Genomic DNA, 26,360 nt, shown 5'->3' with positions numbered 1-26,360 from the left:
GGCATTCTGACTGTGAGCGGGGTCGCCTCTCCACAGATCTGACCTGTAACTTGGTTCAGTTTGGACGTCATGATAATAGAAAAGTTTAATGCCATACTAGGGCGAAAATCGCAATCTCAGACAACACGATTTCGGGAGCATCAAAGCCGCGTATTTTTTTTTCTTTCCTGTATGTAAGATTTACAGTTCCATAAACATGACCCAGCTGCGTCTCAGGATTTGAGGTTTAAAAGGTGCACTGCAAAACATTTCGGGTGGAGATGTTATTGCTCTGTCTAGTAAAGGGGTCTCCAACCTTTTTCCTCCGGTGAGCTACTTTTACAAAACGAAAATGCCAGAGTGGTCGCAAGAAAGTGAGCAGATGGCGAGCGTTAGATGAGACGCCTATAAAACATAAACCTTCATTCATTTATTAGTGACAATGTTAGGCATCAAAAAGACACATGTGCAATGGTAAAAGACATTTAAGTCATCAAAATTTACTTATTCAAACTACTTGGAAGCTTGTAAATAGCTCCCTGGTCTAGAATGTTCCAGAGTATAGATTAAACAAATGGGCCTGGTCAAGCAGAAGTAAACAGCAAGGCCAAAAATTCAAGTTAATGTTAATCTGATATAAAAATGTATTGAACAGATACATATGTACTCTAGTTTATGAAACTGTTTACCTTTTTTCTGTACCATTTTTGGTTCTAAAGTTACATACGTTTTAAACAGACCATGTATGAAACATGGAACAAAAATTATTTCCCAAATTTCAAAGATCTGCAAATCATGTAAATAAATGGATGTATTTCATCATATCTTGTGTTATTCCATCTTTGAACTGTTGATGAAGGTACATGATTTTTTTTTTTTTATGTATTTAAAATGATAAAAATTTGCTTGGAAGGACTGACATATTTTATAGAAATAGTTTCCTTTCATTTTAAAGTAATATTAAAGTATTCAGAAGAAAAAAAGCGGCAAATTATGCAAAATCATGCACCTTCTACTTTATGTTACCATGACCTTCCTTAATAAAAAATCTCATTACTCAAAAAGTAAGAGGTTTTTCCCATATCCATCTCAAGGTTAGAGAATTATACAGCACTACGCTACATTACAGGTCAGATCTGTGGAGAGTCGCCCCTATTCACAGAAGGAATTATTGTATTTTTGAGCATTAGAAACCCCTGTAAGAAATAAATGCTAGATGGATATTAACAATTAATTTAATTTCGATCGCGATTTTGATTCATGTGTCAAACAATCTCCAAACTCATAATCGAGTTGAAACGATTAAAGCTCAACAAAGTTTATTTTGGGATTTTTTTGTTTATAAAGAAGTATATTTATTGTAATTTTATTGTAAAACAGCAGGATATAGAGTTTATTTTGGATAGATTTGCGTTTTTCTATGCCTTATTTCATGTTCAAAACAATTTTATTCATTTTATGTTTTATATAACACAAAACTGCTCTCAGGTTCATATTTGTAGCCTGAATTTATTTTCACTTTGAAAGTTTTGCGTAAATTATCAATAACAAAGTGATTTTTGAGAGGGAGAAATGCTGAATAAATGCATCCTGTAACAAAAAAATAATTGTTTGAATAATTTCGATTTCAATATTGACCAAAACAATCGTGATAATGATTTTTTCCATAATCGAGCAGCCGTAATGGATATATTTAAAGTCATACTGTGGAACATTCCAGACAAAGCAAGAACATCTCCATGGTCTCCAAGCAGGTAGCATAACTTTTCTACCAGAAAAGTTGCGCAGTGAACCTTACAAATTGTGTGTTCAAATAAAATACAGACTTTAGATACAGTTAACGATAATGCAGATTTATTCTTAATTACAAAAACATTGGACGTGACGCCAAGTTGTTTATGTTATAATTTGGTGTTTTGGTTCAAGACACTTCTCCAGTCAGAAAGTAAAATGAGCCTCACGTGAGAAAGTTTCTCATTTGTGTTGCCAGTTTCAACGCTGAAATCCAGTTGGTTTAAACCTAAAACGCCTCTTTGTGATCTGAATCGTCACTACTTAAACCCCAGCTCCAGTCGTGGCTCGGTGCTAGTGCGGCCTCTGCCTCTCGACGTGACTGTATAAAGTGTTAAAGTGTCCAGAGAGGCCAGGCACAAGAGAAGTGTGACAGATCAGCACATGGAATGGAGCTCCACTTAAAGGTTATATGAAGGATTTTTTTTTTTGTTTCAAATTGTCAATGAAAGTTTAAAATACTATAACAGAAATGCAGCAGCTTTGTAATTATGATGACCAAAAAAAAAAAAAAAGAATGAAAATCCATCACATGTGGACTTATAAACATCAGCCAATAGATAACAAGGCTACCTCATTTTCTATTGGCTGTTAGGTTGTCAATCAAACTCCCTACATTTCTAGTGTAACTGACTCGTCGGGATGCGGGGATTACGTGGTTTACGCGGCGGTTCTTAGAGGCTTTTTCAAACTGTCGCTTCCTCACAGTTCGCACAAAATTTGTCGAGACGGCGGACGAGAATCCACGACCAGTTCGCGGCAAAAGAAAGTCGGTTTCTGAGGTCGCTGAAAGAAGAAGAGAAGGGGAAAAGGAGCAAAGACAAACTGAGGCGATTCTTGGAGATTCCTTCCAGCGACGGCGCGACTGACGCAGACAAAGGGTTTAAAAACTGACATGTCGGTCGCTAAATTATTTCTAGAGAGGAAACTTCAACAGTAATTCTGAACGCGCACTGGATGTAAACAAGCGTGATTTCTAGAGTAAGGAGGCGGGAAGAGATGTTTCTACTGAGGGAGCTGTGGAGGAGGAAGGTGGTGTCACGCATGCACAACATTTGAAAAAAGGACTGTCGCTGTATTTCTTTTCCCTTAAAAAAATCCTCTATACAACCTTTAAGAGCGTGTGCGTCATGAACCGTCCCGGGCTGTTTAACCTGGTGCCGGGCGAGCTGTTACTGTAAGTGCGCTCGCTCTGCTATTATGGAAGTACAAAAGAACCAAAACAAACACGAGTCACAGGTGTGCTCACTCACATTAGTCACAATCCGATCTGAATGCACGTAATTAACAAATCGCAAAGGATGACGTTTTTGGAAGGATCTTGGGCTGTTAGTCGTCTACGCAAGAAACTCTCGGTCAATAAAAAAGTGGATTGACATAAACTGCGCTCACAAGACCACACCTGCAGGGGGAGTTCAAGCAAAAAAATACTATTTATGCAGAAGAAAAGCACTAGGAAACAATGTAAGACGGATTCAACTTGTGAATCATGAGTTTAATCTGACTTTTTACAGAGAAATGCCAAAAAATACAAAATCTTCAGCTTTCACTTTCCATTTCTGCCATGTACATTCTTATAAGACTATTATTTTAAAAAAAGAATAAGATTATTTACAACATTATTAATCGACTGAGGCCCCGTTTACACCAACACGGGTATTTTTAAAAACTGAGACATTTCCATTTGTTTGTTTCCATCTTTTAGACGCAAACGGACGAATTTTTCTAAAATCTCCGGCGACAGTGGAGATTCCGGAAAACTACAGTTTGGTGTTTGCGTGTAAAGTGGGATAAATATAAAACCAAAAATAACAAAACAAAAAAAACAACAACTATTTTCTTCATTATTTATCGCCAAAACCAAAATGAAAAAACAGACACCAATTTGTTTGTTCAGTTTTCGATTTTGTGTTTAAATGAAAAATGGAAAAAATGGATAACGACCGTGTCCCGTTTATGTGACTTAAACTGTGATGCCGGACTGAACCAGGACTAAACCAGGACTAAAACGGGACTAAACCATTTTCAGTCCTGGTCTGGTCCTGGTCTCGGTCCCGGTCTCGGTCCCAGTCTCGTTTCCGGTCTCGTTTCCGGTCTGGGTCTCATATCTGGTCTCGTGTCTGGTCTCGGTTTCTGCCTTGGTCCCGGTCTCGGACCCGGTCTCGGACCCGGTCTCGGACCCGGTCTCGGCCCCGGTCTCGGCCCGGTCTCGGCCCCGGTCTCGGACCCGGTCTCGGACCCGGTTTCTGCCTTGGTCCCGGTCCCGGCCCCGGTTTCTGCCTTGGTCCCGGTCTGGGTCTCTGTCTCGTTTCTGGTCTCATTTCTAGTCTCGTTTCTGGTCTCGTTTCTAGTCTCAGTCTTGGTCCAGGTTTCTGCCTTGGTCCCGGGTCTCGGCCCCGGTCTCGGCCCCGGTCTCGGCCCCGGTCTCGGCCCCGGTCTCGGCCCCGGTCTCGGCCCCGGTCTCGGCCCGGACCTGTTTTAGTCCTGGTTCAGTCCTGCATCACAATTTACGTCGGAACGGAAAACGGTCGATATCCGTTTTTTCCATTTTTCATTTAAAACACAAAATCAAAAAAATTTAAAAAACGAATCATTATCTGTTTTTTCATTTTGGTTTCGGAGACAAATAATGAAGAAAACTATTATTTTTTCATTTTCTTATTTTTGGTTTTATATTGAAAAATGAATGAACGAACGACACACGGCTTCGTCTCCAAACTTTTGACGGACTCTGAATAAAAACACCAAATTAGTCAGAGTCCAGCGGCCGTTTGTGTTTCAGTTTGTCGCCGCCCGCTGCCCCTCCAGGTCCGATCTCCGGCTCCGATCCAACCGCACGCCAAACAGGAAGTGCTTTTTCTCGCCCTCCCTCCTCCCTCCTTCCCTCCTTCCCTCGCTCCCTCCCTCCGTCTGCTCCAGAAAGCACCTTGAACCAGACTGGAATGGCTCCTGAGCTATGCCAAGTATGCCCCCTCCTCCTCCTCTTCGTCCCTCCTCCTCCTCGGCGAGAAACCCACCGCATTCCTGTACGGAGCGGCCGAAAGGTTGCACTCGTGAAAAAAAAAAAAAAAAAATAGAAAAGAAAAAGAAGAGAGAGAGAGAAAGAGAAAGAGAAAGACAGTTAAGGAGGTTTAATAAGCGAGAGTTTCCACCCAGCTGACCCAGACGTGCCTTTTAAGGGTTTCACATTTCGGTTTTTCATTAAGTTCCAAAAATACTTGAGAGAAAGAACGAGAGAGAGAGAGAGAGAGAAGAGAGGGAGAGACTGAGAGAGGTAAAGGGAGAGGGAGGTAGAGAGAGAGAGAGAGAGAGAGAGAGTAGGAGAGAGGGGGAGAGACAGAGAAGAGTAAAGAGAGATAAGGAGAGAGGAAGAGACGGAGAGAAGTAAAGAGAGAGAGAGAGAGAGAGAGAGAAAGAGAGAGAGAGAGAGAGGTAAAGAGGGAGAGAGAGGTAAAGAGAGAGAGAGGAGAAGAGGTAAAGAGAGAGGAGAGAGAGAGAGAAAGAGGAGAGAGAGGTAAAGAGGGAGAGAGAGGTAAAGAGAGAGAGAGAGAGGGGGGGAGGGAGGGTAAAGAGAGAGAGAGAGAGAGGGGAGGAAGGAGGTAAAGAGAGAGAGAGAGAGAGAGAGAGAGAGAGAGAGAGGTAAAGAGAGAGAGCGAGAGAGGTAAAGAGGGAGAGAGAGAGAGAGGTAAAGAGGGGGAGAGAGAGAGAGGGTAAAGAGAGAGAGAGAGAGAGGGAGAGAGGGGTAAAGAGAGAGAGAGGGGTAAAGAGAGAGAGAGGGGTAAAGAGAGAGGAGAAAGGGTAAAAGAGAGGAGGGAGAGAGAGGAGAGAGAAGAGAAGAGGAGAGAGAGAGTAGGAGAGAGGGGGAGAGAGGGGTAAAGACAGAGAAGAGTAAAGAGAGATAAGGAGAGAGGAAGAGACGGAGAGAAGTAAAGAGAGAGAGAGAGAAGGAGAGAGGTAAAGAGAGAGAGAGAGAGAGAGAGGGGGGAGGGAGGGTAAAGAGCGAGAGAGAGAGAAGGAGAGAGGTAAAGAGAGAGAGAGAGGAGAGAGAGAGGTAAAGAGAGAGAGAGAGAAAGAGAGAGAGAGAGAGAGAGGAGAGAGAGAGAGGTAAAGAGAGAGAGAGAGAGGGGAAGAGAGAAAGAGGGAGAGAGAGAAGGAGAGAGAGAGAGGAGAGAGAGAGAAAAGAGAGAGGTAAAGAGAGAGAGAGAGAGAGAGAGAGAGAGAGAGAGAGGGTAAAGAGAGAGAGAGAAAGGGGTAAAAAGAGAGAGGGAGAGGTAAAGAGAGAGAGATAGAGGAGTAAAGAGAGAAAGAGATAGAGAGAGAGGTAACGAGAGAGAGAGAGGGAGAGGTAACGAGTGAGAGAGGAGTAAAGACAGAGGTAGAGAGAGAAAGAGGAGTAAAGCGTGAGAGAGGTAAAGGAGAGGTAAAGAGAGAGAGAGGGAGAGAGGTAAAGACAGGGGGAGGGGGAGAGAGGAAGTGAGAGACAGAGGTGATGGAGGGAGAGAGGAGAGAGGGGGGTAGAGAAAGGGAGAGAGAGCAAGGATGGAGAGAGAGGGAGAGATAGAGGGGAAGAGGAGAGAGAGAACGGTAATGACGAAGAAATGAGGGAGAGAGGAAGAGAAAGGGAGAGGAGAGAGAGAGAGAGAAAGAGGTAAGGAGGGAGAGAGGAAAGACAGGAGAAAGAGCGGAAGAGGGAGAGAAAGAGGTAAGGAGAGAGAGAAGAGAGAGGAAGAGAGAGAGGAGAGAGAAAGGAGAAGGAGAGAGGAGAAAGAAAGAGAGAAAGGAAGAGGGGAGAGAGAAAGAGGTAAGGAGGGAGAGAAGACAGAGCGAGAGGGAGAAAGAAAGGAAGAGGAGAGACAGTGGAGAGAGGGAGAGAAAGGGAAAAGGGGGAAAGAGAGAGAGAGAGGTAAGGAGGGAGAGAAGAGAGAGACAGAAAGATAAAAAGAGAGAGAAAGGGGGGAGGACAAGATAACAATCTGACGCAGGCGGGAAGTTTTGGCCTGAGCACTAATATGAGAGAACACCTACCAAAATAAATCCAAGGCGGAGGAATTTACAGAAAAAAAAAGAAAAAGAAAGAAAGAAAAAAAAGAAAAAAGAGAGAGAGTCCCGGCCTCCCGTGTCTGGGCTGCGTTTGAAGTTTCCTCGGGACTACTTTCTGCGCCCTGACAGGAAGGTGGAGGTACACACATTCTTCAGATATGAACTGCGCTTAAGAGCCAGAAAGAAACTTAAGATTACACCGGACAGACTTAAAACATCACAACCCCGCAAGAAAAACATCACAGAACACGTCACACAACATCACACAAACTCAACGGAAAAAACCCCCCAAAAAAACAAAAAACAAAACATCATCTACAAACAGTGTGATTCACAAATCCATGTGTCATTCCATTTGTTTTGTTTTTCAAAATAAAACCAAAAGTCATTATTTATCTCCAAAACCAACATGATTCTAGCTCAAGTTTAAGATTAGACCTGGTTTAGTCCTGGTTTAGTCCTGGTTTAGTCCTGGTTTAGTCCTGGTTTAGTCCAGGTTTAGTCCAGGTTTAGTCCAGGTTTAGTCCAGGTTTAGACCTGATATAGTCCTGGTGTAGACCTGATATAGTCCTGGTGTAGACCAGGTTTAGACCAGGTTTAGACCTGGTTTAGACCTGGTTTAGACCTGGTTTAGACCTGGTTTAGACCTGGTTTAGACCTAATATACTGTAGTCCTGGTGTAGACCTGGTGTAGATCTAGTTTAGACATGGTTTGGTCCTGGTTTAGTCCTGGTTTAGACCTGGTTTAGTCCTGGTGTAGACCTGGTGTAGACCTGGTTTAGACCTGGTTTAGACCTGGTTTAGACCTGGTTCAGTCCTGGTTTAGACCTGGTTTAGTCCGTATGGGTCAAAATCAGATGAAAGGGAAATCATCCGTTATCTGTTTTTTCCATTATCCATTTAAACACAAAATCGAAAATTGAAAACACAAATCATTATCCATTTTTTTTTTTTCCATTTTGATTTTGGAGACAAATAATGAACAAAATCGTATTTTCATTTTCTTACTTTTGGTTTTAATTTGAAAAACGAACGACACAGATTTTCACAGCCCGTTTGATTTCATTTTTTAAACACCGAAACACAAAAAGATCGAACATTATTAAAGCCCCACTGCGCAACATTCCCTCATTGCACAGCCCAACAGAAATGCCCTTATTTTTACCACAGGTGTTATTGTTATTCCTTAATGTCCAAGGCAAAGTTACAAGTCATGTCTGCGGAGAAGCGAGCCCATTCACAGCAACAATGTCCATTTTTCAAGTTAACTCCTGTAATAAACTCCTGTAATGTTTTATTATGAGCTGAAATGTTACTCAGTGGGGCTTTAATTATAATGCTTTTGTGTGTGTGTATTAGAGGGAGTCGATGAGAGGTTTACGCGTCACAGTTGATGAACAGAAGTTAAACAAACACTCCGGTGGTTTAGTGTAAGAAGTCCCTGCATAAGCACATGTTTTATAAGAGTGCATAAAAATACCAGAGGGCTGTTTGGCTCCGTCGGTGAGAGATTAAATGATCTCCAGAGTCTGAGCCAACTTCCTGCTCCGTCTCTTGTGTCAGTGCACATGTCACGGTTCTGTCGATCTCTCGTACAGGACGCGTGTCATTCTGTCGCTTATGAACCGCTTTTTCATTCACCCATTTACACGAGAACGCTTACGGGTAAAAAACACAAAATATTGTATTGGAAGTGTCTTTCTTTTAGACGGTGGCGGCGTTTTTGAGGCTTAAAAACGCCTTGGTACTAATATCGTCTGCTAATTTATTCAACAAACTTCATTCGTGTAACGATATCCAAGTCGATATCGTCACAGTATGAACTTCACGGTACGATATTTATTGCGATATTGTGGGAAAGCTCACGATATGTTGGGGAGGCTCACAGGCCAAACAACTAAGACTTAAAAGTGTTAGAACTGTTATTTCTTCTTGTAATCTGCACTGAAATGAAGCAAAGGATCATGGTCTATGTAGTTCTGTCTTTTTTTTTAGCTATTGCTGCACCATAACTCGTAACTAATTCGATATATTGTGATGGTCCACGATATTATTGTGAGAACTTTGACGATACGATATCACGATATTTCGGTTATTGTTACATCCCCATTGTGTCACTTATGAACCGCTCTTTCTTTCGCCCCTTTACACGAGAACGCTTACAAGTAAAACGACAAAATACTTGATCAGAAGTGTCATTTAGACGCCATCACCGTCTAAATGAGGCTTAAAAATGTGCCATATATTATTTGAGTCTTAAAAATGCCTCGCCATTAATATCGTCTGCTAATTTATTCAACAAACTTCATTCTTAATAGGGGTGTAATGATATCAAAGTCTCACAATACGATATTGTCACGGTATGAACCTCGCGGTACGATATTTATTGAGATATTGTGGGAAAACTCACGATAAGGGACATAAAAATATTAAAATCTCTCAGTAGGATATTTCACGATAAACATTTCACGGTACGATATTTATTGCGATATTTTGTGGAGGTTAACAAAACTGTTAATACGCTACTTTTTCTTCTTAAAATGCCTTAATCCAAAGAACTAAGACTTGAAAGTGTTAGAACTGTTATTTCTTCTTGTAGTCTGCACTGAAATGGAGCAAAGGATCATGGTCTATGTAGTTCCCTCTGTCTTTTTTTAGCTATTACTGCACCATAACTCTTAATTTAAGCAAAGAGACTTGTCCACGATATTATTGTGAGAACTTTGACGACACGATATCACGATATTTCAGTTATCATTACATCCCCATTATGTCACTTGTGAACCGTTGTTTCATTCACTCAGTGTGAGCTAAAAACACAACACAGTCCCAGAGTCTGAATTATTCTCCTGGGATGAGTTTAAGGTCAAATGGATTCTCACGATTTTTCTGAGTCACAAATTCACTCACAAACTCTTGGCGTCTGTCGGTGTGATTGGGCTCAACAGGTGGAGAGCGACCAATCACGTCGCGGCGTTGAGGAAGTCAAAGGTGAAGCGCCCAAATAAACCAAAACAAACATGGCGACGCCGACAGTCGACCTTCAGCCTGTTTTAGTGTCAGTATGTATGTGGAAAATGTGCAGAGGGAAGCGTTTTGTGCATTTGTGTCTTTTGTGCTTTTCTCTAAAACTGGTTTTAACTTCAAGTTTGACTTTTTTTTGTCTTCAGTTTCGCTGCTGTGACACTTCGACCAGTCAAGTTCAGATAATCATGACGCTCTGTGTTTTTCAATCTCTTTCGTTAAGAGCCATAAAACATTAACAATGTGTAGAAGTTCTTTCAGAGTGACTCACATCAGTCTGGTACGTGTCAGGTTAGAGATTATAAACACAGTTTTTCCTTCAATGTAATGATAACTTTTTAATGTATTCTTTATTTAATCTGAATAGTTCTGATTAGGGATGTAACAATAACTGAAATATCGTGATATTGTATCGTCAAAGTTCTCACAATAACATCGTGGACCTTCACAATATATCGAATCACAAGTCTTTGCTTAAATGAAGAGTTATGGTGCAACAATAGATTTAAAAAAAAAGACAGAGGGAACTACATAGACCATGATCCTTTGCTCCATTTCAGTGCAGACTACAAGAAGAAATAACAGTTCTAACACTTTTAAGTCTTAGTTCTTTGGATTAAGTCTTGTCAAGGCATTTTAAGAGGAGTTTTGTTTGCCTCCATAAAATATCGCAATAAATATCGTATCCTAATCATGAGCCTCCCCGTCTGTCGTGGGGAAGTTCACGATATCGCAATAAATATCGTACCGTGAGGTTCATACCGTGAAACTTGGATATCGTTACACCTCTAGTTCTAATTAAATAAAGCAGTCAGAAATAGGGATGGGCATGATTAGTCGATTAATCGATAATTGATCGCTAAGAATTTCATCGATTACGTTAATTTTAATTGACAACCCGAATGTAGGTTGCTGTGTGTAGCGTGACCAAACAGGTGTGTACATGTGTCTCTCTGCATCAGAAGGAATGAGACACAAACAGTCGGTCAGTCTGCAACGTACCGAAGTGCAAATGTGTATTTAACGATGACTTGTACAAGACATTCCAAGGTTTCCGTTGCGTTCGGGACAAGTGTGAGTCCATGTGCACAGTGGACAAAGCAGCACATATGTTTCTGTGTCCAGAGGGAAAAAGTTTTTCCAGGTGAGAGTCGCACAATGTCAATGACGAGTCCCCACCTCCCTCCCCCCGTACGGACGCAAATCTGGTCACACTAACCTGTATTCACCTGAGTCGTGTCTTTTAATCCGACAGAAATTGAACCGCATCAGCGACACAAGAGCTGTGGTTTTATCTTCGCTTAGTTTATGCAAATTAGCGATGCAGTTTTAAGTTTTGTTTCTGTGAGAGTTGCACAAAGCTGAATTAAACACATTATAATCTCAAACGGGCTGATGTGGCTCTAGAGTCGTTACAGTTTATATGTCGTAAAGTTGAATTTATTTATGCAGATTAGTAGTGCAGATAGTAATAATAATGATGATCTTTTTAATATAAAAAGATCATCATTATTATGATTAATCGATAATCGATCGTTAATTCTTCCGAGGATCGATTAAGAAAATTTCATCGAATGCCCATCCCTAGTCAGAACAGTCCTGCGGTCCTGAGTTGGGGGTGATCCGCTGACAGACTGGAGAGGAGACAGAGCGCTCGTGCACACTCACACTTACAGGGTCACGTCTGCGCTGAGGACACACTTCAGACCCAAGAGACACAAAACCTACTTATAACACTAACACAAACACTAAAACAGGAAAAGTGACAGACAGCAGCAGGAGGAAGGAGGACAAGAGAATATGAGACGAGGACATCACAATATTTAGTTTTAAAGCGCCGATGTTACGCCATTTTCTGATCTCCGTTATAATGTTGGATCCTCATCAAAACATACCCGTTTCGTAGGGATGTAACAATAACCGAGATATCGTGATATCGTATCGTCAAAGTTCTCACAATAATATCGTGGACCATCACAATATATCGAAATACAAGTCTCGTTTACTTAAATGAAGAGTTATGGTGCAGCAAAAGCTAAAAAAAACGGAGGGAACTACACAGACCATGATCCTTTGCTCCATTTTAGCATTTTAAGAGGAATAAGTCGCATATTAACAGTTTTGTTAGTCTCCACAAAATATCGCAATAAATATCGTACCGTGAGATGTATATCGTGAAAATATCGAGAGATTTGGATATCGTTATGACCCTAATCATGAGCTTTCCCACGATATCGTAATAAATATCGTACCGTGAGGTTCATACCGTGACGATATCGTATCGTGAGACTTGGATATCATTACACCCGTATTATTTTGTAATGTAACGATATCCAAATCTCTCGGTACGATATCGTCACGGTATGCATCTCACGGTACGATATTTATTGCGATATTTTGGAGAGGCTGATATAATTGTAAATATGACACTTTATTGGCTTTCAAAATACCCTGACAAGATTTTGGTGTGAATTATTTCCGTCATAATCCCAAGAATTCAAGTAAAAACACATCACTTCATGTTGTCTGTGCTGAAATGAATCATGGGATATGTAGTTCCCGATGTTTTTCAGCTGTAAAACAATGCATTTAATAGGGGTGTGCAAAAATATTGAAATATCGATATATCGTATATTTTAATGTGATGATACAGTATTGATATCGTGGACTGCTGTATCGATATATCGGCAAGAGTAATTTTTGGTATATTTTATTGAATTATTTTGTGTAACAGCTACAGAAGTGTTGACATTTTCACAATTTTGATGAGTAAAATTGGTGTTTTTCAAATTAACTTCGCACAAACTTAGTAAACTTTTAGTATAACAGACATGAGTTAGCCTTTTTTACACTGAACCATATCGAATCAATGTGAAATATATTGTAACGAATCCTATCGAATCGAAAGCTCACTGTATCGCAAGCGTATTGTATCGTGGCCTATGTATCGAGGTTTGTATCGTATCGACAACTTCTTAATGATACCCAGCCCTAGCATTTAAGCAAAAAAAACTTGTAATTCGATACGCCCCACGATATTAATGTGAGACGTTTGACGATACGATATCACGATATTTCTGTTACTGTTGCATCCTTAATGTTTAACACACAAACCCTGCATCTTAGTTCATTTCTCAAGTTACTCAAACATGTAAAGGAAACAAAACTCAACTCCAGATCTGTTTTTGAGGAGGTAACAATATTCTAACATGACTTAAAGCTCCTAAGAGTCATTTTTCCATCATATAGGACCTTTAAACAACATTAAACTTGAAGTGCAGGGTCGGGCGTGTTCATTACAGTTTCCTGTTCAAAGGACAAACGAAGTAAAAACACTTTCTGAGCACGAGCACATGAGCGCGTTATCTCACCAAAAACACCTGGAGTTGCATTTCTCTTGCTTCGCGCTGGGTTCAGTAATCCTCAGTGAAAAGTCGTTTGCCTCTGAACCTCAGAAAAATGTGAAATGAACAGAATTTTCCAGGATTGTTGCATCACAAGCAGAAACCCAACTCGGTCCATTTAAGTTCATGTTTAAAGGCTGAATAACAACACAAATACTGCATCATGTTTAAAAAGGAGATATTTTCAGGACTTTTGGCGATTCAAAATCTAATAATAATTAGTTTGAAATGTTAATTGCATAAAGCTCCTGTCACTCCCACTAGTGCCCCACCAGCTCCAGCCCCACCAGCTCCAGACTCTCCAGCTCCAGACTCCAGACTCCAACCTCCAACTCCAGGACCTCCAACTCCAGACCTCCTCAACTCCAACTCCAGGACCTCCAACTCCGGACACTCCACACTCCAACTCCGGACACTCCAACTCCGGACACTCCAACTCCGGACACTCCAACTCCACCTCCCAACTCCAGCCCCACAACTCCCAACACAACTCCAGCCCCAACTCCAGCCCCACCAACTCCGGACCTCCAACTCCAGACCTCAACTCCGGACCCTCCAACTCCGGACCCTCCAACTCCAGGACCCTCCAACTCCTGCCCCACCAGCTCCTCCAGCTCCAGACCCTCCAATTCCAGACCCTCTAGTTCTTGCTCCTCCAACTCCTGCTCCTACAGCTTCTTATCCTCCAGACCCTCCAACTCCAGACCCTCCAGCTCCTGCTCCTCCAGACCTTCCAACTCCAGACCCTCCAGTTCTTGCTCCTCCATCTGCTCCTCCAGACCCTCCAGCTCCTGCTCCCTCAGCTCCTGCTCCTTCAGCTCCTGCTCCTCCAGCCCCTCAAACTCCAGCCCCTCAAACTCCAGCCCCTCAAACTCCAGCCCCTCAAACTCCAGCCCCTCAAACTCCAGCCCCTCAAACTCCAGCCCATCAAACTCCAGCCCATCAAACTCCAGCCCATCAAACTCCAGCCCATCAAACTCCAGCCCCTCCAGCTCATTCATCTACATACTCACTGACCAAGGATTAATGGACAAAATTCAATCTACATTTATACATTTTTTGCTACAATTTCCAACGATAATTGCGGTATTGGAATTGGCGATACTAAAATCTAACTTGACTCCAAACCCTCCGCCCTGCCCCCGTGCGCCTCTGCTCACTGTGCATCCTCTCCACTGTGTTCCAGGCCTGGGGGGGGGGGTTACCGCGGCGTCAGGGAGAGTCCCGGACTAAAAATATCCCACACGAATTCATGACGGCGCAGGATGTGGATCTGACCCAGACACCAGCTCACACACGGGGTGGAGGGGACAGGTCCAAAAAAAAACCCAAAAAAAAAACCTAGAGACTGATCTGCTACACCAAATCTTACCATAGTAACTACCAACTTCTATTTTAAACTAGTGTGGTCACGATACTAAAAGAAAAAAAAACTGATCCAGGCTCTGTAATTCATGAATCTTAAATTAATCGCATACGAATATTTGCCCCAAAAGCAACATTTATTTTACGACGACAGACATGATTTTTAAACTCGAGCTCTTTTAATGTCTGGAAAAGTGTCTTGAAAAAATAAATTGCACTTGATTTCAAAATAGTAGACAAAAGGTAAGGTCACTGTCCAAAATAAGACACTAAAGTTAAAGTTAAAGTGCCATTTTTAAGTTTGTTTGTCCCGAGGAAAGTTGTCCAGTAAGGCATGCATAAATTAATAAAGACTTTTTATTTTAACCAGTGAGTGCCTTGGGTTTTTTGCATCTTTAAATTGATTTCCCCTTCCCCAAAGAGCACCACTGGGTTCTATCTACTCTGTATTATCCTCTGGAAGCTTTTGAAACTTTTTTTCTATGCCATTTTTAAGTTGCTCCTCTCTGAACGTCGTGTTTCTGCTCGCTCTGACATGTTTTGTGTTTATGGTATCGTAGAGTTGAGGTGCTTCTGTGATATGCAAAACTCTTTTCTGCAGTTTGCAATAAACGACGCCTTTGTCAATACTTCTATCGGGTCGTTTGTTGAAAAAAAAATTACCGTCCAGCAGACCCAGAGGCTTTCATGCTTCACTGTTGTAGTCGGAACTGTGTGCGGCAGTATAATTGGCGTCCCACGACATGATGCACTGACAAACGTGGTGCAAACTGTGATAAAATGTGTTAATATTGTTAATGCATTATTTTCTTGGTAATTAATTAGTCGGAATTAACGCATTAATGTCCCACCCTTAAAAAAAATCTATTCCTATTTTCTATTCCCATGTGGTCTTATACTTGTTCTGATACAGCTCAAGATCATCTAGAGCGATTCAGGAAAGGTTCATTTCTTTTTCTGTGAATTAGGAGTGCAAGAAAAAACAAACAAAAGCGATTCAGTAATATATCGTGATACTTCATTGCAATTCTTGAACTGATTCAAAATGTATCCGAAATCCATTTTTTTAAATCATAATTTTCACTAAAATTCATGTTGTTACATTTACTGTTCTGATAATGAAAACAAAACAAAAAAAAACATTATATCTGTGTTCTCTTGAAGGTTTAGTAATTATTGATAATTTGCAATATATCATCCATTGTTTTAGTATCGGGATATATCGGAATATTTTGAATAGTGACATGCACATCATGATATGTATCGTATCATTAGACTAAAGACAATGCACACCCCACTGTAAATGGAACTTTTTTTTTTTTTTTTTGGATATCTTCAAAAAAATTGGATCTTGTAGTTTTCGTATCGATTAATATCTCATTTTTTATACTTTTGGCAACCCTCTTATAAAGTAATGAAAGACATATTGAAATTGCAATTTGAGTAGTTAAAATGAAAAGTGACATAAAACAGATGTCTGTGTAATTATAAACTAAAGCCCCGAAGAGCCAACTGTTCTAATGCTGATTCATTCTTATGTTGTTTGTTATAATTTGGTGTTTTGGTTCAAGACGATCCAGTCAGAAAGCAGAAAGAGCCTCACGTGAATTTACAGTATGGCAAACACCTAAAATGCCTCTCTCTGATCTGAACGGTCACTACCTGAAGCATCTAAAGCACCCCCAGCACCTGCAGCCAAACATAAGTCAGTGCTAGTGCAGCCTCTGCAGCTCAGGGAGGGAATTCTGGAGGTTCTGAGCTTTCACATGAGGCCTGTTCATGAGGTTTAGGTTTTTTTCAATTAGTAAGAGTGCAGACTACAGCTTCATCAATCCCAGAAACGGACAAAACAGTGACACAAGTGAGATGAAGCATTTTCCCCTCATTTACTAAAGTGCAGTGGTGCTCTGAGAAACCTCCTGGAGCTGGTACAGGGTCCAGCGGGTCCAGCAGCAGCAGCAGCAGCAGCAGGAGGAGGAGGGGTTAGTGTTACTGGAAAACCACCATCCACTTTGTGCTGTGTGCTGGGGGCAGGTCGGGGCAGGTCCGCTCCCTGTTCCTCTTTACGAGCCCCACCTGGCACAGCGAGACTGGCGCTGGCTCTTGCACACGCACACTCCACGCTCTGTGTCAGCCGGGAGTGTGAACGCTGGGCTAAAGGGGCTCTGTGTGGACGAGCTGGTCATGCACAGGTACAAGTACAAGTACAGACACAGGTATGGGCACAGGTACAGGCACAGGTACGGGCACAGGTACAAGTACAAGTACAGACACAGGTACGGGCACAGGTACGGGCACAGGTACAGGTACAGGCACAGGTACAGGCACAGGTACAGGCACAGGTACAGGCACAGGTACAGGTACAGGCACAGGTACAGGTACAGGGCACAGACACAGGTACAGACACAGGCACAGGTACAAGCACAGGTACATATACAGGTACAGATACAGGTACATATACAGACACAGACACAGACACAGGTACAGGCACAGGCACAGGTACAGACACAGGTACAGACACAAGCACAGGTACAGACACAGGTACAGACACAGGTACAGACACAGGTACAGACACAGGTACAGGCTAAACAAACACTGCTAATCCTAACTATGGTGTGAAGTGCAGCTCATGCACGTCGTAATCTGGGCAGGTTTTCTCCTGTCATTACATCACTTTCTAACAGCAGAGTAGCCACAAATTTCAGGTACGAGTTACTTCAGTATAATATCAGGCAGAGGCACAAAGTAGCGGTCCAGGAAATCACACAAGTACAGTGTGTGTGGAGCGTGTGGGCCTCTGCTGCAGTGCCCAGTGACACAGATCTCTGCAGAGACTCAGGACTGGGCACAGTTGGTGCTTGGATCAGAGCGCTGTATCAGGTGCAAGAGTTGGGCAATAACTGTTGCTGTGTCCTTAAGCAAGACGCCTCACCCACCTGACCCTGGATACATGAACGCGTGTGTGAGTGCTGGTGGCTGGAGGGGTTGAGGCCACAGATTGACTGCCTTGCTTCTGTCAATCTGCCCCATGGCATCTGTGGCTAAAGTAGCTCACACCACCGAGCGTGGAATAAAAAATGCACATGAAGTGAAGAGCCTTTGGGTGTCTCAGAAGGTATTATATAAATCCAGTGTATAATTTGTGATCTTATTACCGTATTTTCCGGGCTATAGGGCGCACTCTTAAGCCTCTAACCGCATCAAAAAACGACCACGCGCCCCACAATCCAGAGCGCCCTATACATGAATCCACTCGGGTGTCCCAGCACGACTTCAGTAAACTACAAAGCCACAAACACACACGGAGCAGACAGCGACCGCGCGGCGAAACACACCCACAGACACACTCATCACTCCACGCCGACGAGGAACGGAACGGAGGAACGAACCGAAAAAGCGAGCGCAATGTGCCGCTTCTGGACACGACTGAACAACTGAGTCACTGCGAACACGCCGACAATCCGTTGGTCCCAGACAGCACCCTCCCTACACGCCACAACTGAACAAAGCCCAGAGTCACAAACAAACAAAACCACTCACCCATCACACTGTTGTGCTTCCTTTTAAAGTCCGGTGCGGTTTATTTGTGAGAAAAGTTCGAAAATAGACCATTTAATGACAGTGCAACTTATAATCCAGAGCGAATAATAGTGCGGAAAATACGGTAAGTACGAGTAAAAAAATATTTGAGGGAAGTCTGTGTAAAATTTGTGCCTAAAATTTAAGACAGCAAATATGAGAAAAACATAATATCTGAAGGAGTGGAGCAAGAAACACAAATGCTCAAACAGTTTAATATTGTCAAGATAAACTTACTCACAATAAGAAATACTCAAATGTAACCTAGTACTAGCAAACTCTGGTTTCTTGGGGCTGCAGTGTAAAAATCTTTACGGCTGTGACACATGTGGTTTAAGTGTTTTGCTCACGGACACAACAGCAGCCTGTCCTCGCGTGACCAGTCTCTGACAGCAGATGAACCTTTTCACATAAACCCTAGAATTTGGATCCCTCCATAAAGAAGTTTTATTTAGGTTTTATTTAGAACTGTGCGTCTGCTCCGTTAGTGAAATAAACAGCAGAGAGACGAGCACACTGGCTTTAAGAACACAATTACAATGTTGTTCAAAGTTGGACGATCTTCAAATGGCAAATTATAGTTGACAAAAGTATAAAAAAGTGATAAGATCGAATACTAAAACGTGTATCAAAAGTAGAAAATCATTTGAGCAGGAGAATAGCAACTGAAACTGAGACTAAACATTCTAGTCATGGATAGTCCGTCACCTGCTTTTCTCCGGGTCGATGTTAATACTTTGCCAAGAATATTCCGCAATACGGCATTTACAGCATCCCAAGCAGATAGCAAACTCGCCACCGGAAAAAAACTGCAAACTGTGGCTTTATTTTTTGTTGTTCATGCGCTCAAAACACAATCTGCACAGATAACAGACGCCGGCGATACCGTTCGGAGCAAATCATCCCAACGGACAATCAATTCTAGTGTTACTCGAGTACAGACGACAAGGAAGTTTTATCTACAGTGCACGAAGACAGACTGACGACATCAAGATAAACGCCAAACTTCGCCTGATAACGTCACGGCAACATTATGAGCCTAAATCAAAAAATAAACTACACTCTCTTCAGTCGGGCTGCAACGATTAATCGACTAAAATATTAATCACAACAGTATTTTCATTTTATTTTGTCATAATTATTGCTGAGTATCATTGAGAAGTTGACGATACAATACACATCTCGATACAGCGCACCTTCCATTCGATATATTGTGAATCGATTCGATAAAGGTTAATTCATGGCTGTGGTACTAAAAGTCTTTGTTAAAACACTTGCAAACATTTAAATCATCAAAACAGCGAAAATGGCAAATGTGTCGCATAAATGAGTTTCCTTCAACAAAACTGTAGCGCTGTAACAAAATAATTAAGTAAAATACACCAAAAAAATACTCTTGGCGATATATCGATACTGTATCATCACATTAAATGATACGATACATCGATATTTTGATGTTTAATCGTCATGTGAACAATACAGACTCTAAAACGCGTTATTAAAGGTTCTAAATTACACAAAATCAACTCTTGTGAGCTTTACAAAACTGTTTCCTCGTCAAAAACAGACCTGGACTTGTGTTTTGTTTCATTCACGCACGTTTGAGCAACTTTATGATCAGTTTTTCTACATCTCCAAAGCTCGAAATGCTCTGTTCCACCTTGTGATGTCACGAAGAGGCAGGTCAACAGCTCCTTTTACCTTTTTTTGTTCGGTAGAGATCGTCAGAAATGATCCAAATGATTCTAGTTTTTTCTGTTTTGAGAGAAGAACTCAGCTTAAATCTGCAGGTTTGGGGTGTTAAACGTGTGGGTGAAAGAAAACACAAGTCCAGGTGTGTTTTTGACGCGGAAATCATAACGTAGAGGAGAAAATAGCGTTAGATGTCACCTTTAAGTCGTCTCAATGTACAGTAAAAATAATGGTTTGTCTTGTTCGCTGGAAATCCACAAATATTTGGAGTCTAGTCTTCAGGAACAATCAGGAACATGACTTTGCTGTCTGCTAATGCTGCCAACTGTACCGCAGAGCCACTTCCACTAAAAATCCCGAACTATCCCTTTAATAAAATCCCCGAATTTTGTTGGGCAGGCTATGCGCAACACATGCACCGTTCCGGACCAGTGCGCGACGAAAAGTATGCACAAAATGGCAAAGTTCCTGCACGAAACTAGCACCTGAACGGTCTCCTTCGGCCCGGACTCGGCTCGGGAGGCGGAGAGGCGGAGGAAACTTGCCGCAGCTTGACTTGGAGCAGCGGTCGGATCTCGCCTCTGTCCGAAAACCGCTGCCTGTCCTGTCCTCTGCCCCGAAGCCAACCAAGAACATACCCGCTATTCAAAGCAAGGAAACAAATGAGTTCTACCTTTTTTTTTTTCAGCAGGTCTGGCCCGACAGGACAGCGGTAAATCCACAACTTCTTCGTGCGGTTTATGGGAATCGCGTTTGCCGCATGATCCTCCGACGCGGGCCGAAGCGCAGACGCACAACTTCACTTCACCTCCGCTCTTTTTCTTTCCCAATCCGAGACATCAAACTAACACATTCCACCGCGTTCTTAACAATGAAAAAAGGTGGGCTGGTTTTTCCTTCTGGGCTGCCGGAGGAGGAGGACCCACCCCTGGCCGGTCTGACCGCAAAGAGAACGCCCTTCCCGGCTGCGAGGGCCCGCCTCTCCGCCCCTCTCCGCTCTCTCTCGCTGCGCTCGGCTCGTGTGGAAGAAGTGGAGGCGTCCTGGACACGGAGGGCAGCGGGTTTTCGAGCTGAATTTCAATGAGACTGGTCCAAATATAGCGGTCTGAGAATAGGGCGCTACATAAACAGCCTGTAATAAACGCACCGGCGCTGACCTACACGCGCGGCTTTCTCAGACTCAAACTTTCTGTGCAGGAGAAGAGAAAGTTCAGGGAAAAGAAAGTGTAAGTCTTAAAGGTGTAGGTAAGCTGCTCTCAGTGTTTCCCAGCCAGGGGTTCGGGGACCTGAGGCTACGTGAGCACTTGGAGGAAATGGTTTCGGATTTAAAAGACAAATGGAAATGAATATTTGAATCTAAAATGTTCTTAGTAATATATTTTCAGTGTTGGGGAGTAACAGATTACATGTACTTGTAATCAGAGTACAAATTCTGAGTAATTGTATTCAGTTACAGTTACTGTTTCAGTGAGTGGTAATTGGATTACAGTTACTTTGTTGAAATAAATGGATTACACGGCGGTAATTTCCTGTTTTCACATTTTGGGCTATACCCAAAATTATATATATATATTTTATTATTATTATTATTATTTTTATTTATTTATTTTTTTTAAACCAGGTCTAAACCAGGTTTAAACCAGGTTTAAACCAGGTTTAAACCAGGACTAAACCCGGACTAAAACAGGATTTAACAGGACTTTAACAGGACTTTCTCGTCTTTGCTTCTCTACAGCAAACCAAGTAATCCAAAGTATTCAGATTACATTACTCAGTTTAAGTAATTTAATGGATTACGTTACAAACTACATTTTGGTGTATGTAATCTGTAATCTGTAGGGGAATACATTTTAAAAGTCACCTTCCCAACACTGTATATTTTACATGCTTAAGGATGTTTAAGTTGGATAATTTTGACATAAATAACATTGAAATAAGAAAATAGAATAGTTATTATTGGGTATGATAGAAAAAAATGAGAAAAAACAAAACAAAACACCATTACACAAGAGATGGGGAATCTTTGGGGATACGCGAGACAAACAAAGTTGGGAACCACTTGTCTATGTCTAGTCTGATTGATCAGCCGGTTTCACTTCATAAAAAACATCTGACCTCGTTGTTTGCTCGACGGTAGGCGGGTGCTTTATTTATGTAACCAATCGTTGCTATTTGATCATGACGTATGTAATGCGCCGCTAACGGGGATCACTGGTATATTAAGCTTTTCCCAAATCCCGTAGGAAGAAGGACAATAACGTCTTTCCCCTTGATGAAATTCACCAAACATTCTCTTTATTCTGGCTTTAAACAGGGAATCATTGGCAACACTGAATGTCTGTCTCTTCACTGATTGGCTGGTGCCTGAACTCTCACTTCTGGGGTTTTTGCGACCCGTCTAGTGTATTCTGATTCCTGATCTAGTCGTTGGAGAGAAATGAAATAGAGCGGAGGCACTAGGTGGCGCCAGACTGGCTATCGGGGATCTGGGGGTACATGAGCACTTTCATGTAGCCCTACTTGAAATGGTTTCGGATTTAAAAGACAGATGGAAATGAATATTTGAATCTAAAATGTTCTTAGTAATATATTTTACATACATACAAGAACACTGGACTCCTTCATTTCTCTTTCTGCTTTTAAATGTAAACTGAAGGTAATTTTTAAAGACATGTGTAAATGTTTTACTAATGAAACGAAAGGAGATTTTTAGAGACTGATGTAAATGTTTGTTTTATGTTTTAATGAATGATGTTGGTTGTCTCATTGTTTTATCTCCCCTTCCCCTTCCCTTGGCTGCTCTGGCATGCCCAGGCCAACATTGTAAGTAAGAATTTGTTCTTAATGTTTTGCCTGGTAAAATAAAGGTTAAACTAGAAAAGCACTCAGAGAGCGCAGACCTCTGCCAAGGACTACAGTCCCCCTCATATTAATTGTGTTTTCCATAAATATTTATCTCGTATCTTTCAATTTGGAATATGAAAGAGGATCCGATTGTCCATCCCTGAGTCAAATTTCATGGGGTTTGGTCAATAATTAACCGAGATATTGAGAAACAAAATTTTTGGCCCCATTTACCACAATGTTAACTAAAATTTCAAAGTGATCCAGAATCCAGGATTTCTTCCGGATCAAACCCAAAATGAAATCAGTTCTTCCTTTTCACATTTCCAACAAATCCTGAAAATTTCATCAAAATCGGTCCATAACTTTTTGAGTTATGTTGCTAACAGCAAACAAACAAACAAACAAACAAACAAACAAACAAACAAACAAACAAACAAACAAACAAACAAACAAACAGACAAACAAACAAACAAACAAACGCCGGCAAAAACATAACCTCCTTGGCGGAGGTAACAATTTGGGGACCGTAGGCAAAATTGAGTTTGGGGTCCTCACTATAATGCAATGTTTTTGTTTTTTGCTTTGTTTGTTTATTTTTTTGTATTTTTTAAATATTTATTGTCTGTTTTTCCCCATTGTTCATGAGACAAACACATCTCTATTTGAATTATGGTGGATTGTCTTGTCTTAGTTCAGTCGTCTACTAGAAAACCAGAGCTGAAGGCAGTTTTATTTTCTCCTAGTACAATTACATTTTTGTTTATATCCATTATATAGCTCTGGTGCTACAACCTGGTACAATGCATCTCTCCTGTTAAGGTTCATGTAAAAATTGCACGCTGTCCCTGTCTCATTAAATAAATAAATAAACAAATAATATGATTCTGCTATAATTATGTTCAAATCAGGGTCAAGCTGAGGAGTTCATTCTAACGTGAAAGGGGGAACGCTTTGACAGTTAAATAGATTTGACAATCAGATTCTATTTAAAGTAAAACTATTCTTATTTAAAGTCATATTGAGAGAAAATCTAATTGCTCTGAGGCCTCGACCTTCAGTGGTAATGGCAAGGGCAACTGTTTGGGGGTCCCTCCAGGTTCGGGGGCCCTAAGCGGCTGCCACTTTTGCCTAATGGTAGCGCCGCCTGTGGGAACGCAAAACAAACAACCACTTGTCTATGTCACCTGCGTTTTAGTTATCTATCATCAGTGTTGGGAAGGTGACTTTTAAAATGTATTTCCCTACAGATTACAGATTACACACCCCAAAATGTAGTTTGTAACATAATCCATTGAATTACTTAAAGTGAGTAATGTAATCTGAATACTTTGGATTACTTGATTTGCTGTAGAGAAACAAAGACTTGGATATTGTAACATAAGATGTTTTGTCTGCTAAAAGAAAATAAAAAGCCCAGACTTTCCTTAACCGTATTAAAAATATTATTGAGAGAATAGTTTTGTCCTGTTAATTCCTGTTTAGTCCTGGTTTAGATCTAGTTTAGACCTGGTTTAATCCTGGTTTAGACCTGGTTTTAGTCCTGGTTTAGACCTGGTTTTAGTCCTGATTTAATCCTGGTTTAGACCTGGTTTTAGTCCTGGTTTAGACCTGGTTTTAGACCTGGTTTAGACCTGGTTTAATCCTGGTTTAGACCTGGTTTTAGTCCTGGTTTAGACCTGGTTTTAGACTTGGTTTAGACCTGGTTTAATCCTGGTTTAGACCTGGTTTTAGTCCTGGTATAGACCTGGTTTTAGACTTGGTTTAGACCTGGTTTAAGTCCTGGTTTAGACCTGATTTAATCCTGGTTTAGACCTGGTTTAATCCTGGTTTAGACCTGGTTTTAGTCCTGGTTTAGAACTGGTTTAGATCTAGGTTAGACATGGTTTTAGTCCTGGTTTAGACCTGGGTTCAGTCCTGGTTCAGTCCTGATTTAGTCCTGGTTTAGACTTGGTTTAGTGTCCAGTAATGATTAGAATTACTAAAAAAAAAAAAAAAAAAAAAAAGGGATATTGCCCAAAATGTGAAAATAGGAAAATACCTCCATGTAATCCATTTATTTCAACAAAGTAACTGTAATCCAATTACCACTCACTGAAACAGTAACTGTAACTGAATACAGTTACTCGAAATTTGTACTCTGATTACATAACTCCGGTACATGTAATCTGTTACTCCCCAACACTGTCTATCATGATGGAAATGCCCGGTCAGATAACGATATCACAGAAACACGCAGGTTGTCGTAGAATGAACCGTAGCACCTGAGAAGAGACCTGAGGCTGGAGCTGAAACACAACAGAAGTTTATTTCCATGAGCACAGCCCGAGCACAGTCACACGCCCTCTGACCCTCTGACCCTCTGACCCTCTGACCCTCTGACCCTCTGACCCTCTGACCCTCTGACCCTCTGATTGACATTCTCTAAATCCAATGGAATAAAACTCATAACTTACTTTGTCTTGTGGTTAATAGTTGAAGACCTGGCCACCCCCGGTTTCACCTGTCATGAAAGTGAACTCCTGAAATGGCTGACACAATAAAACACTGAGTCATAAAAGACAATGTACTTCCCCGTAGACCTTATCACGATCTCATCAGCTCCTGTTCTAACTGCCAGTGTCAGTGCCAGTCTAATGTCACTGGCATATTTACGTCTGCCCCAGTTGGCATATCGTAGTTGCCACGCAGTTAAAGATTTGGTTTATGGTGTGACCGGAATAAAACTCATAGTGCAGATTGTAGGTTTTATAACAGAGGCCCTTATTTTATGAATAAAAAAGAAATAAAGGCCTCCTGCTCCTCGACTCAGACTCTCAGGGCCTGTTTACACGAGAACGCTTGTGGGTAAAAACGTCAAAATATTTAATCAGAAGTGCCTTTCATTTAGATGGTGATGCCGTTTTTGGGGCTTAAAAATGCAAAAATCTGAGCCTCCAGAGTGGAAAAGTTGGAAAAGTGAAAAAGTCCGCCGTAGTGTTTCCGTCTACACTGGCCAAGACGCAAAACTCTGGTCAGATCTGCTCAGGTCACCTACGTGTTTACGTCACATACATACAGCAACATGTCGGATCATTTCCATGCGTTGGACCTTCAAGCTTCTCTGGCAGCTCAAATAAACTCACAGGAGGCTCCCAACAAATGTAGAGAATCTGCAGAGATACTATAAGTGAACAGAGAAGGATCTGCAGTCACCTCTGTCAAATTCTGGATGCACCAGGTCGTCGCAGGCGAGTCAGACGGATATGGACGAGACCTGGAGAACCAGTCGATGGTGGGACGACTTTGTGGAAGGAGGAGCTGATGAAAATGTGTGACGTGAAAATGTCCGTATGTCCAAAAATGTTCTTGTTGCTTTAAGTACAAACATGCACAATTGAATTCCACACACTTTTGCGTCACTGTATGTACACAGATTTACTCCTGAAAACGCTCGTCTAAATGCGGAATAAAAAGTGAAGACGTAGGCCCTGGGTCTTCCACAGGGCCTCCTTCTGGTGGGACTTGAGCCCCTCACACGGAGGTGTCCAGGAGGCGTTTGAACAGATGTTCTCCCCTCAGCTGCTCCTCTCCACAAGGAGGAGCAGCGACTCTACTCTGAGCTCCTCCTGTGTGCCTGAGCTCCTCACCCGATCTCTAAGG

General features: G+C 41.7%; 1 protein-coding gene across 2 annotated transcripts in view; it reads right to left on the bottom strand.

Moving 5' to 3' along the window:
- Positions 1 to 25,213, bottom strand: part of luzp1 (leucine zipper protein 1) — a 128,171-nt gene extending 102,958 nt beyond the window's left edge. Inside the window, exon 1 of one of the 2 annotated variants that reach the window (XM_020926083.2) lies at positions 25,175 to 25,213. The gene's annotated coding sequence lies outside the window, so the exon portion shown is untranslated. Of the gene's footprint in view, positions 1 to 20,547; positions 20,804 to 25,174 lie in introns of those variants that run through there. The other variant, XM_055159497.1, reaches the window with a different exon arrangement.
- Positions 25,214 to 26,360: the final 1,147 nt, after the last annotated feature.

Source organism: Boleophthalmus pectinirostris, unplaced genomic scaffold, assembly GCF_026225935.1.
Source record: "Boleophthalmus pectinirostris isolate CB_2022bp ecotype Guang Dong unplaced genomic scaffold, ASM2622593v1 HiC_scaffold_10, whole genome shotgun sequence".
NCBI lineage: Eukaryota > Metazoa > Chordata > Actinopteri > Gobiiformes > Gobiidae > Boleophthalmus > Boleophthalmus pectinirostris.
The sequence above is the reverse complement of the archived record's forward strand: the minus strand, read 5'-3'. Positions and strand labels throughout refer to the sequence as shown.